At 39.3% G+C, this 13,931-nt stretch overlaps 1 pseudogene; it reads left to right on the top strand.

Annotated features, from left to right (window-relative positions):
• Positions 1 to 1,451: 1,451 nt before the first annotated feature.
• Positions 1,452 to 13,630, top strand: LOC121268606 (annotated as a pseudogene).
• The last annotated feature ends 301 nt before the right edge of the window (positions 13,631 to 13,931 follow it).

Raw genomic sequence — 13,931 nt, 5'->3', positions numbered from 1 at the left:
TTGCAACTGTTTTGATTTTCACTATTGCTGATACTTTCATCTATAGATAAATATCCAAGAGACAAACACTCTACCTAAATAGAGACTCAACCTCTCCACTCATAGAAATAGATGACTCAACCATTACAAACAAACATTCGAGTGACGACCTCTTTTTTATTTTAATTAACAATCAGGAAACAAAAAATGAAAGCAGTAACATAAATGCGAAAAATGACAGATTACAGTTTGAACCAACTCTGATAGATTTCGAAATCTATGGTCATGAAGAAAACACACTTGTATCTTTTCAGTCACAAAGGTCAGATCTAAAAGGTATGGTGTGGCGAGTCCGATGATCTGTCGGGTATGTTGAGAAGAGCTGCCGGAAGGGGTGGCACGTGAGAACCACCTAGAGATGTGGGTGGTACATGAGAACCACGCGCTGTAATTTTTGCAAAACCAGCACTTTCTTCCAAACGATTTTCGACTTGTGAATAAGATTGTGCCGTGCGTGTCTCTCAGGAGTTGTTGGAAAGCTTATGATCTGTCTTTTTCGACTTTAAAAAAAGCAAAATAAAACTAAGTAGAAGAAACCTTGATAGGCAAGGTGGGTGAATATTGAAGCAAGGAAGGAAGGGGAGGGAGGAGGAGGAAGTCGAGTCCTCCTCCCCCTCCGGCGAAAGTCAGATCTCACTCCAATTTGGTAGTCGGGGTATATAGTTCTTACCTTCTTCAATTTGCACAATCGTGTTTCTATTAATTGAATGGGAGTACTTAATTAATTATTTGTAAAGAAGAGTTAATTTATTCTTTATGACAAGTAGTTAATTAACTGTTTGTAATTTCTCTACATGCAGGAACGTTATTATGGATTATATGATTATCAATTTACGTACTAACAAAAATAATTCTACTTATCATCTCACACATTATATATTTTTTAATTTATTTATATTTTTCATAACAAGTATGTAGTATATGAAAGAGAAGTACAACAACTAAATTAGTTTAATAAAAATTAAAAAATTAAAAAATTAAAATATATATAATATCAAACTACGTCTTCTGCCAGTATTGAAATACCTTATAAATATACAGCTAAATTGTTATATTCCATAAATGGCCTTGGAGAAAGCATCCTAACACTTACAATCAAGAAAGCAGCTGTGCATCGAGCACACCCAAATCCCAAAGCAATTTTTGACGGCAGACTGTTCAGCTTCTAATGTACATTATTGTGAAGTGAAATCGCCCAACTTTGCCGTCACCTGTGTCGTGATCTTCTATAAACATTATATATAGCTCACAAATGTCACTCTCCAAACGTGGTCCCTAGTTTGACAATCGAAGGGTTCGAAAACTCTGATCCACGCGGTTTGAAGCCATGATAGTTTGAATTGGAATATTGCAATGATTGAATGTAGAAAGCTCTCGATATATAGAAATATCGGAGAAGTATGATGAGGCTATGAATCAACGTCGTAACAATGATATTGCTCCCAGGGCGTCAAAGTTCAGCTTCATTTTCACGGACAAGAGCAACTTCAAGAGTCATGGGACTTATTCGAACCATAAACTACTTGTCATATTTTCTTGTCTTGCTATCCTCCTTTTGTTTAGAGTTGGGCCATGCGACGGACACCATCGCAGCACCCAACTTTATCAAAGATTCCGAAACCATAATCTCCAATGACGGTGAGTTCATATTGGGATTTTTCAGCCCTGCCAATTCTTGTGATACCCCATATGATATGGATAAGGGTAGGTGGTGTATGAGATCCCACATTGCTTGGGAAGGTTATAGCTTATGCCTCACGCCAATTGAAAGTGTATGAGCAGAATTATCCCACTCATGATCTGGAACTCGCGGCAGTCATTTTTGTACTTAAGCTTTGGAGACATTACTTGTATGGAGAAAAGTGCGAAATTTATACGGATCACAAGAGTTTGAAGTATTTCTTTACCCAAAAAGAATTAAACATGAGACAAAGGAGGTGGCTTGAGTTGATCAAGGATTATGATTGCACCATTAATTATCACCCAGGCAAAGCTAATGTTGTAGCCGACGCTCTAAGTAGGAAGTCAGTGGGACCGACAATTGCAGCTATTACCACTCAGCATAGGTTGTTCATGGAGTTAGAAAGAGCCGGTATTGAAGTCTTTTCTAGTGATACAAATGCTGTCATGGCCAGTTTAGTGGTTCAACCTGCTTTGATAGATAGAATCAAAGATGCTCAGAAAGTGGACTCAGAGTTGGTGAAGCTAAGGGAAGGAATCGGAAACGGGGACAAACCTGATTTTTGTATTTCCAAGGATGGAGTTTTGAGGTTTAGGAGTAGAGTATGCATACCTGTTGATGATGAACTAAAAAGGTTAATTCTTGAAGAGGCACACCGTTCTTTGTACACTGTTCACCCAGGGAGTACCAAGATGTATCGGGATTTGAGAGAGTCCTTTTGGTGGAATGGTATGAAAAGGAAAATTGCTAAATTTATAGAACAATGCCTGACTTGCCAACAAGTGAAGGCAGAACATCAGAGACCTGCAGGATTATTACAGCCACTTCAGATTCCAGAGTGGAAATGGGAACATATCTCCATGGATTTTGTGACAGGTCTACCAAGGACCGTAAGCGGGCAAGATGCTATATGGGTGATCGTGGATCGCTTATCGAAGACCGCCCGTTTTGTGCCCATTAAAGTTTCTTATAAACTAGAGAAACTAGTGGAACTGTATGTACGGGAGATAGTGAGGTTGCATGGAGTACCGGTATCCATTGTGTCGGATAGAGATCCTCGTTTTACCTCTAAGTTCTGGCGAAGCTTACAAGAGGCAATGGGTACTCGGTTAAGTTTCAGTACTGCTTTCCACCCTCAGACAGATGGACAATCAGAAAGAACTATTCAGATTTTAGAAGATATGTTGAGGGCATGCTTGATGGATTTCAAGCGATCTTGGATGCAACATTTACCATTGGTTGAGTTTGCTTATAATAATAGCTTCCAGGCTAGCATTGGGATGGCACCTTACGAGGTTTTGTATGGCAGGAGATGTAGGTCTCCATTGTATTGGGATGAAGTAGGTGAAAGGAAACTTCTAGGGCCAGAGATTATTCAGCAGACCACAAAAAAGATAGATACCATTCGGGCTAGAATGAAAGCAGCTCAAAGCCGATAGAAGAGTTATGCAGATAAACGCCGCCTTCAGTTAGAGTTTGAGATTGGAGATAAGGTATTCTTGAAGATTTCACCAATAAAAGGAGTTATGAGATTCGGAAAGAAGGGTAAGTTGAGCCCTAGATACATTGGACCGTTTGAGATTCTTGATCGGATTGGACCAGTGGCGTACAGGGTGGCTCTACCACCGGCGTTCTCGGGAGTGCATAACGTGTTCCATGTGTCCATGTTGAGGAAGTACATCCATGACCCCACTCACATCATAGATCATGAACCCTTGCAGATTCAAGAGGACATGACCTACACCGAGGAGCCATTGCGGATTCTGGACAGGAAAGAGCAAGTGTTGCGAAATCGAACTATTTCTTTGGTTAAGGTATTGTGGATTAATCATGCTATCAATGAAGCATCTTGGTAATTCGAGGAAGAGATGCGGGTAAAGTATCCTCACTTGTTCGAAGGAAATTATTATAGCTTGTAGCGAATTCCGAGGACGGAATTCTTGTAAGGGGAGGAGGATGTAAGGCCCAGATTCCTCATCAAGTGGCCCGGACCTGGCGTGTAAATGGCCCAACCATTTTAGTGTTTAGTAAGAGCCCGAACGACGTCGTTTTTGGAGGTGAGTGTTTCTTCTTCAACTTCCGTTTCTTTCTCTCCTTTCTTTCCGCATTTCTCTGCTTCAATTTCAGTTTCTTCCGCAACTTTCTTTCTCCCACGTCTCTCTTTTTTTTCCTTTTCGGTTTCATTTTTTTTCTTTTCTTCTTGTTGCTGCGTTAGTCTGTGAGTTCCGATTCTCTGCCCAAGTTTCCTCAAGTTCGGTTTCTCTCTTGCGCTGCACTGGTTTCGGTTGCTGTACTGCATTCCTCTGTTTTCTCTCCTTTTTGCATTTCGGGTCTTCCTCTGCAAGTCCGTGTGCGGTACCTCTCATCCCTCCATTTTCGACGGGTAAGGGTTTTTTTCTCATCCTTTTAAGTTTCGGTTTCTTCTATTGTAACCAATTCTGCTTCTTAATATTTGGTTTGATTTATCTTCATTTTCTGCAGTTTCTGTTTTAGCCGTGGGGTTTGGGTTGCGTTTTGTGAGTCTGGGTGTTGTGCGTGGTGAGTCTTCGGGTTTGTGTGTTCCGTGTAGTCAGTGAAGCTTTTGCTGGAGATTCTTGTTGCCATAGGTAAATTTTCTTGCATCTGTTTCCCACACACACTCACACACAGTTACACTTCCTCTCATTGATTTTTAGGGGTAATGGTTTCATTTCTAGATTAGTTTAGTGGGCGGCTCTTTGGGCTTTTCTTGGTATATTGAATTTCTTGTGGTGATTTTGTCCGAGGTTTGAATTGTGTAAAGTTACATTGTAGTGAAACTGTTGGATGAGGGGTTGAGAAAATATTTAGTAGTACCGGTTCATATTTCCTGTTATGGAGTTGTGATTGGAAAGAAGTGTGCTTGTGAAGTGTTTTTTTTTTTTTTGGTTTGGAATGGTGAGTTGTAATTATTTAGAAGGAGGTTGTGATATTTTCTTTTAATACTTAGTTTATATATTTTTCTTATGAATAGGTGGCGAGATTGATAGAAGTCAATTTCAAGGTATAGATAATACGCTGCAGGAGTCAGGTAAGTGCGGTTCCTATGCTAGGTTTTATACAAGTTAATAATGTGGCGCCCCCAATCCCCCTTATATAAATACACGGGAATTGAGACACCAGGATGGTGACAACACGGTCACACATCCCAACGAAGTGCCAGTGTGTGTACTTGCAACAGTGTACAAATAAAATAACGCAGCGGATAGTCAACTAAGTACCAGAATTTATTTACAATTAAACATCAATAAAGATTTAAATAGCAGTTATACAGTCATCCATAAATAATTTACAATAGTTTCAAATAAACAAACGAGTGATCCCAGATCACTCCTCAGGCGGAGCCGTCTCCTCAGGCTCGCCCTCCTCCTCTTCATCTGCATCAAAATCTGCGTTACCACAAAATGGTATCGCAGGTAAGTATGACCCCAAATAACAACGTAATATAAAATGCATTAAATGCAACTAACATGCATGCACATGATGAAATATGCATTTTTCCACAAGACATCATTTTTCCTGAAAATGATAATTTTTCAACACACGCCAAAATCCTATTTTGGCCCAAAATATCCGTAAAACATTTTCCCAGAAAATGATTTACCCAAAAACCAACTCGCACTATTTTCCCAGAAAATAGTGCAGTAATTCCAAATGCACCATGCATTATTTCCATATGCACCATGGCCTCCCCTATGGACCATCCGCACGTCCTGGCTTCGTAGCGGTGCTCAGTTCCGCGCCCGGCGCGTACATGGCCAAGCACCCACACTACGCAACGAGCGATGCCCAGTTCCGCGCCCAGCGCGTACGTGGCCAGACATCCTCTAGTCCCCGCCAGCAGAAGGACCACGGAGTCGGCACGAGACCATCTCGTCCGATCCCATTGTCGCCCGGCGACAATCGAGGGACGTTACTCAGTATATTCCGCTCCCGAGTAACCAGAGGAGCTCCACCGAGATAATACCCCATCTCGGCTTGGGGTCGTGATACACACGCACCCAAAATCCATTCTCACATGAAAACCCAGTTTTCATAAACACATGAACATGAATGCAATACACGAAAACCCAGTTTTCTTTACAAACATGATCATGCATGAAATAATGAAATGCACATGTACCAACACCAATCCAACGTCCATCAATAACCAGTCCCAACAAATCCAATCAAAACAACTCATCAACAACCAAACCAAATAAACCAAACAACTCCAATCACAAATCCATCCGACCCCCGAACTCCTCGGACTCAGTCCGGCATACCAAAAATACAGTGAAATGGGTAAGTGCAAAAATACATTTAAATTACGAAAGTTCTTTGGAGAAATACTTACAATGCTATAAAGCAATTTCCGAAGGATCACGAAGTTGAAAAAGGCGACGTTTGAGCAACACCACAGTGTAAAATACACTGTGGCCGTGGGTCACAATACCAACTTTCAAACGGAGGCAAACGAAGACCCAAAATTGATAGGGTAGGGCCTAGGGAGGTCGGTGAAGCTAGTGGTGGTAGTGGTTTGCCATGGGTGGCGGCGAAATTGGCGGTAGAAGACCAAAATGCTCAAATCGGAAATGTAGATGGTGGAGCTTCACCGGTGGCGGATTGGAGCTGGGGTTGGGTCCAATGGGTTGCCAAGAGGTCGAGGATGAAGTGGTAGGAAGATGGTGGCCAATGGCGGCGCAACGGCGGAAAGTGTGCCGCGGCTTCGTGGGTTTCGTGCGCTTCGTGGGGGCTAACGGCGGCACGAACGGAGGTGATATTGGTGGGGTGAGGTCGCCGGCGGCTGGGGAAGCTAGCGGGCTGGGCGGTGTCGACCACCGCCGATGCACGGCGGCGCTGGTTGGTGGAGAAGAAACGGACGCGGGGAGAGAGAAAGAGAGAGAGGGTTGGGTCCGCGCGCACGGGGGAGGGGAGAAATAAGGAAGAAGAAAAAAGAAAAGAAAGAAAAGAAAAGAAAAGGAGAGGAAGAAAAATGGAGGGAAAAGAAATGAGGTCCAATCCTCATAACTTGGGTCACAAAAATGATCCAACGGAGATGATTTTAAAACCACAAGTTAAATAAAATAATTTAAACGTAATGGTAAATTCAAATTGAAATAATTAAAATCCCACGGTAATTAATTTAAATATTAAAAGCAATTTAAATGCATAACAATAAATAAATATTAAGAAAGTACATAAAAATAATTTTCACCAAATTAAAACCATAGAAATAAACTCACTAAAAATCCAACCAATTTTAAAATAAGAGAATAAATTTTGATTACATGAAAATAATTCCCTCAGTAAAAATACACTAAAATACGGGGTGTTACAAATAAGACTGAGGTTGATTTTATGAAAACTTGCATATTTTGTGTTGTGTTGGGAACTTGTGAAAATAAAGATCAACCTCGATCACTCATCTGTATTATTTATGAAATCTGTGTGAAAAAGGAAAAATATATTCTGGCATGCATTGTGTAGACATGAGCTAAATTCTGTCATGTGGTTTCTGAAATCTGAAAAATAAGCGATATTGAGAATATGAAAAGTTGTGCATTTATTTAGAAAGATGTTCTGACTTTTGTGTTCCGTGTGGGTAAACTGTCTAATTCTGTTTTGGTACTCTGTATTATTTTGATATAACATTTGAAAACCTTTGGCATGGTATACTGGTTTTCGTATCTGACTCTGTCTCTGCTTTGCTCTGCTCTGCTCTGTTTGGGTTGGTACCAACTTCTCTGTCTCTGAGTGCACCCACTTTGAAAACAAAGTGGTTTTATTGTGGTCTTTCCTGTGTGCACACTCGGGGCTCCGAGAAGAATAAAGGAAAGATTCACCTCTGTCTCTGCCTGGTTTGGCCACCGGGGTTAGCACAACCCTACCACGGGGGTGAAACATGGTCTCTGCTCTGTTTGATACTCTGTTTTGATCTGATGATGATACTCAGTTTATGTTATGCCAAAGTACTATGGGTTTTACTTGGCTTAAAAACCATCGCTCTGTTATTTTAAAAATATGTTATGTTCTGCATGATAACTTTGAAAAATATTTTATTCTGCATACTCTACTTTATAAATGCTCATGTTTGCACGCTAGTATATGATTTCTGCTTACTGAGTTGTTGATAACTCACCCTCTATAATTATAATATTTTTTTTCAGATGATGTGGTGAGTCCAAATGAGGACCAGGATTAGAATGCTGTTTGTGTTTAAGCTGAGGAGATGTTGGTAGAAGGAGGACTTCTGGTGTTCTTAGTTTTAATGTCCTGGGTTTAGTAAGATTTATAAAATTTTTAGTTGGTTTGTTATGACTATCGGGAGGTTATGGACCCCTTTGATTTATTATTATTGCATTAAAGATTGTGTGGAGTTTGTAATGAAATTATTGAGAAAATATGAGATTGATTTCATTTATGAGTTTTTTTGGAGATTACCGTTTGGATGTGATGGGAGACATGTTTATGAGTGACTGGTAGTGATTATCCAAGCCACCTGGGTTTGGGGCGTTACATTTGGTATCAGAGCCTATCCTAACCAGAAATGTGGGACTTGAACCGTGCCACCTATAATGGACAGGCCCGACGAGGACGTCGGGAATTTAAGGGGGGTAGATTGTGATACTCCATATGATATGGATAAGGGTAGGTGGTGTATGGGATCCCACATTGCTTGGGAAGGAGAAGTTCTTGCTCTTTATAAGGTTCTAGTGGAGCTCCAATTGTATCATTGACTAATCCTTTTGGAGTATACGCCATGTGGTTTGGGCCTTCCATTGGGGCGTTACAATTCTACTTATCGCTATGTTGGGAAATGGTATGCTAAACTTTCCACAACTCATGCCATATGGGTTGCCAATAGGAACCAGCCCCTGAAGACCACCTCCGGGATTCTTACGATATCCGAAGACGGCAATCTAGTCGTATTAGATGGAGAAAAGAATATTATTTGGTCATCAAATGTAACAGGTTCTGTTTCTAATCGAAGCGCACAACTTCTAGATTCCGGGAACCTTGTCTTGCATGAAAACACTAACACATCATTCATGTGGGAAAGTTTCCAACATCCTTCAGATTCATTTCTACAAAAGATGAAAATGAGTACTAACATAATAACTGGAGAGAAAGTGCAGTTCACATCATGGAAGAGCCAGTCAGATCCAGCCGTTGGAACCTTTTCTCTCGGTATTTCCGTTTTTAATCTTCCAGAAATATACATTTGGAATGGCAGTAGCCCTTACTGGCGAAGTGGGCCATGGGATGGTCAGATCTTTATTGGAATATCAAGCATGAATTCCCGATATCTTAATGGATTAAATCTTATAGATGATAAACAAGGATCATTCTCTTTTATCTTTGAGTTCTCAAACAAGTCTTTGTTAGCGCATTACGTCTTGACTGCTGAAGGAAACGTATTGGTATATTATTCTATTAATGGGAAGGATTTGGTGGTCCCGCGGTCGTCTTTGAAGTCTGAGTGCAACGTTTACGGTAAGTGTGGGGCATATGGATATTGTAACCCAAAAAGTAAACCGATCTGCAGCTGCTTAGAGGGGTTTGAACCAAAGAATATTGAAGAATGGAATAGAGAAGATTGGACTAGTGGATGTGTGAGGAGGACGCCGTTGCAGTGTTCGAGAGTGAGCACAGGTGGTAAAGAAGGCAAAAAAGATGGGTTTTTGAAGCTGAAGATGATGAAAACGCCAAGTTTGGCAAATTGGTCACTGCTTTTGAGGATGAATGTAGATATCGGTGCTTGGAGAACTGTTCTTGTATAGCTTACGCATATGAATCTGGCATTGGGTGTATGTCATGGACCAGAGAATACTTAATAGACCCGCAACAATTCTCCAGTAGTGGAGTCGATCTTTATATTCGCGTGGCCTCTTCAGAACTTGGTAGGTTAACTAATTACAAGTTCCGTAGCAATTTTTCTTCTTCTCTCTTGAAGTTTACATTTACGGTTCTAGCTGATTGGTTATTTTGTGCTTATATATTTACTGAGAAAAGGAAAAAGAAAAAGGAAGAAGTAGCAGTTTGATGTTTCTGATTTACAGATAAAAAGGAAGAAGTGAAAGTAATCGTCATAGTCACAGTACTGGTCATAGGAATAGTCTTGATCGTGGCGGTGTGCACTTTATTCTTATGCCGGAGGAGGGCTAAACGTAAAGGTAAAATGACTAGTTTTATCTATTATCATGTATTTATTTGATTATTATCTTAATTAAAAATGAGTAATGCTACATGCAGTCGTGGAGTGTGCAAGCGCCGTGTAGTCCCTTTAAAATAGAGTGGAGTCTGTTATTAAAAAATTAATTTTTTTTTATGTAGATCCCGTATATATTCACTTTTTTCAAAGTGATTGTACGGCACTTGCGTACTCATGACTGCAACTATCATTTCTCATTAAAAATATTTTATTTTCATTGACAATATAATAGTCCTTAAAGTTTCTCTCTCCCTCATTCTCCTTTTCTTTTTTCACTCTCAATCATTTGGGATTTTTTTTCTTTTCCTAAGGTGGCCAATGTCATATTATCACCACATTCTCTTCACCAACTTTACGAGGCGCATCAACCCAATCCTCTAGAATTAGATAAACCAACATTACCATCCATCGCACAACTTCCTTTAAAGCATTTTGTCAAAGTAACCCCCAAAACAATACCCTCCTGGCTGTATCCTTAACCATCAGTACCTCTTATCCACCTCCATTTTAAACACACCTAAAACTTCAATTCCATCTCCTATCTGATCTGCATGATCTTCTATTAATTTGGCTTATAACACACATTCAACATCTCTAGCTTTGTTCAATCCATGTATTGGCTTTACCTTTCTCACGAAATCTTTACCGTTAATTGTTTAACAATATTTTGTCAGAGTATAATGCCTTTCAAAAACCTTTATTAGCTGTGATCCGTTTTGATTTAGATCTTTGATAGACGATTAGTGACCTCTAAACCATTTTTTATCTGGATTTTATTATTTTTATTCTTGTTTTTCATCATTCTTAGACTAAATTAGAAGATTAGTCTTCATCCAACACAAGTCATTAGAGGCAAAGACATGTCAATGCCCAAAACATCACAATCGGCACCCTAATCCATCACTTGGTGCATTGGACCAATTTTGCCAATTCCATTCTTTTCTTCAAGGGCATTTCTATCTTTTAACATCTCACATTACTCCCTTAGTTCAGTTTGGGTGATGATCATTTTTGCCCCAAGGAAACTAAGCCAAAGAAACCAACTTAATTCAATTGGAGGACTAGTTGAAGCCAAACCGAATGGCTTGTGTTTGGATGCAGTTTTGCACATAACTGAGCCACCACCATACGCCACCTCCTTACTCCTCCAATCCCCAATTGCCCCTCCAGTCATCACGAAGTACCTTGACTCAATGCCACCCCAAATAGAGCCAAAACACCACTCGACAACCACCCCAACTCCACCCTCTTCTTTGAGCTGTACACACATTATTACTTGGCAGCCAATCCTCCACCATCTACCATCTAAAAAGGGTGTCCAGGAGTGTCATTATATCTGTGCATTTAAGCCATGGAGATAAAACAAGGTGGTGTAAACAAAGGAAGTGAAAATCTGCCCAAATTTTAATAATCATACCCGGCGGCATCATAACATGACTCCATGCATGCCTCATTTTTTTTTTTTATTTGCCATTTGTTTTCTTATCCAATAGTTGATCAAGGCCTTAATTAGCCTACTGTTGACCCAATTCTTGGGCCTATTGTTAGCCCTTTATTGACTTTGGCCTATTATCAACCATTCGCCGGGTATAGCTCCAAAACTTGATGTGCTTGCTACTAGTCATTGTCTCCCTTTTTTTAAGTGTCACTTTATTACAGCCAATATAATTATATTATCTCTGATTCAAAAAAAATATATATATATAATTATTATCTCTTCAGTGATCAATCAACAATTACAGAGGCTATTTGAGGAAACATATTAGAAATAATATCAAAATCAAATTCTTGATTTGATTATTTAAAAAAATCTTGATTTTCAAGAGATTTATCTTATAAATAGAGACGTATACGCCATATTCAATTCATTTATAAGAATTATATATAAAGATGTAATCCTTAAAGCTTGTCTCTCTCCCTCGTCCACATTCTTCTCTTTTGTATCTCAATTTCTATAATATTCTAAATTCTATCACTATAACTGTCTAAACTAGTGAGGGAAACAAACTAAGCAAATGTTATTGTTCTATATAGGAAGAACGTACCAAGGATTTCAATGTGAAGAAAATCTTGTGGACAACATGAACCAAGATAAACTCCAAGAGCTACCAATATTCAGTCTTGAGGAACTAGCAAGTGCAACGAACAACTTCCACCAATCTAACAAACTTGGACAAGGTGGATTTGGTCCCGTGTACAAGGTAATCTTGTGCTTGTAGAGGATTATTGCCTAATAATTTGAATATGTAGTCAATGAGTTGTTGCTTGTTTATAGGGAAAACTGTTAGATGGACAAGAAATTGCTGTAAAACGACTTGCAAGATCTTCAGGGCAAGGGCTAGAAGAATTTATGAATGAAGTCGTAGTGATTTCTAAACTCCAACACCGAAATCTTGTTAGACTCCTTGGTGGGTGTGTTGAAGGAGAAGAAAAGTTGCTAGTCTATGAATACATGCCAAACAAAAGTTTGGACGCATTTCTTTTTGGTTAGTTCATTCTAGTGCCCTACATGACAAGACGAATAAAGATATCTACGGTTGTGCAATTTTAGCTTGTATACATGACATACTTTATTATGACTATCTTTACAAATATTACATTCATTACTATTATGAAATTCAACTTCACTTTGTTTTTCTGATTTGTTTGAATTAAACTCATCAGATCCAATCAAACAAGAACTGGTAGATTGGAAAAAACGTTTCAACATTATTGAAGGAGTTGGTCGTGGTCTACTCTACCTTCATAGGGATTCAAGATTAAAAATTATTCATAGGGATCTAAAAGCAAGTAACATATTGTTGGATGAAGAGCTAAATCCAAAAATATCAGACTTTGGAATGGCTAGGATTTTTGGAGGCAATGAAGACCAAGCCAATACTGAAAGGATTGTCGGAACATAGTAAATACCTTTTATTTGTTGAATTCAATCAGATACTAATGCTAATATTATGGATAATAATGTTTGGATTTATTCAAATGTTGAAGTGGCTACATGTCTCCTGAATATGCAATGGAGGGGCGATTTTCAGAAAAATCGGATGTCTTCAGCTTTGGAGTGTTGTTGCTAGAGATAGTAAGCGGAAGGAAAAACAGTCATTTTTATCATGACGAGGGGACCGCGAGCCTTGTAGGACTTGTAAGTCTCCCTTATCTCATCGCCTCGTTTTTTAGATGCTCAAATATTGCCTCTTTCCCAACTTGATATCGATACTAATCAAGCATTCAAAGTAAAGATTTATACAATACAAATGAATCTTCTCCAATCATATTTTCATCTTTACAGGCATGGAAAATGTGGAACATTGACAACTTGGGAGCATTAGTGGACCCCAAAATATCAAGATCTGGCTTTGAAAAGGAAATCTTGAGATGCATACATGTCGGGCTGTTGTGTGTACAAAAATTCGCTAAAGATAGACCAACCGTATCTATTGTTATTTCTATGTTAAAAAGTGAGATTGTTGATCTACCTTACCCAACACAACCAGGATTCACTATAAATCAGATTACCTCAGAAAATGAGTTCTCTTACCCCAATCAAAAGGTTTGCTCTATCAACAATGTCACTGTTTCAATGGTTCGTGGTAGATGATGACATGCTCTTGAAAGTCTAAAACTGTCAATTTGTATAGAACAAGTTGTAGAATTTAAACACACTTTCAATGTATTTGCGCAGAACATGCTTCTTGTTCTTACTTAATGATTCTAACTACTATTAGTGTAACGCCCCAATTGAAGGTCCAAATCACATAGCCTATATTCCAAAAGAACTAGTCAATGATGCAATTGAAACCCCATTGGAAACTTATAAAGAGCAAGAACTTCTCCTTCCCAAGCAATGTGGGATCCCATACACCATCTATCCTTATCCATATTATATGGGGTATCACCATCTACCCTCCTTAAATTCCCGACGTCCTCGTCGGGCCTGTCCATTGTAGGTGGCATGGCTAAAGTCCCACATTTCTGGTTGAGATAGACTCTGATACCATTTGC

This window comes from Juglans microcarpa x Juglans regia, chromosome 5S (genome assembly GCF_004785595.1).
Source record: "Juglans microcarpa x Juglans regia isolate MS1-56 chromosome 5S, Jm3101_v1.0, whole genome shotgun sequence".
Classification (NCBI taxonomy): domain Eukaryota; kingdom Viridiplantae; phylum Streptophyta; class Magnoliopsida; order Fagales; family Juglandaceae; genus Juglans; species Juglans microcarpa x Juglans regia.
The sequence above is the reverse complement of the archived record's forward strand: the minus strand, read 5'-3'. Positions and strand labels throughout refer to the sequence as shown.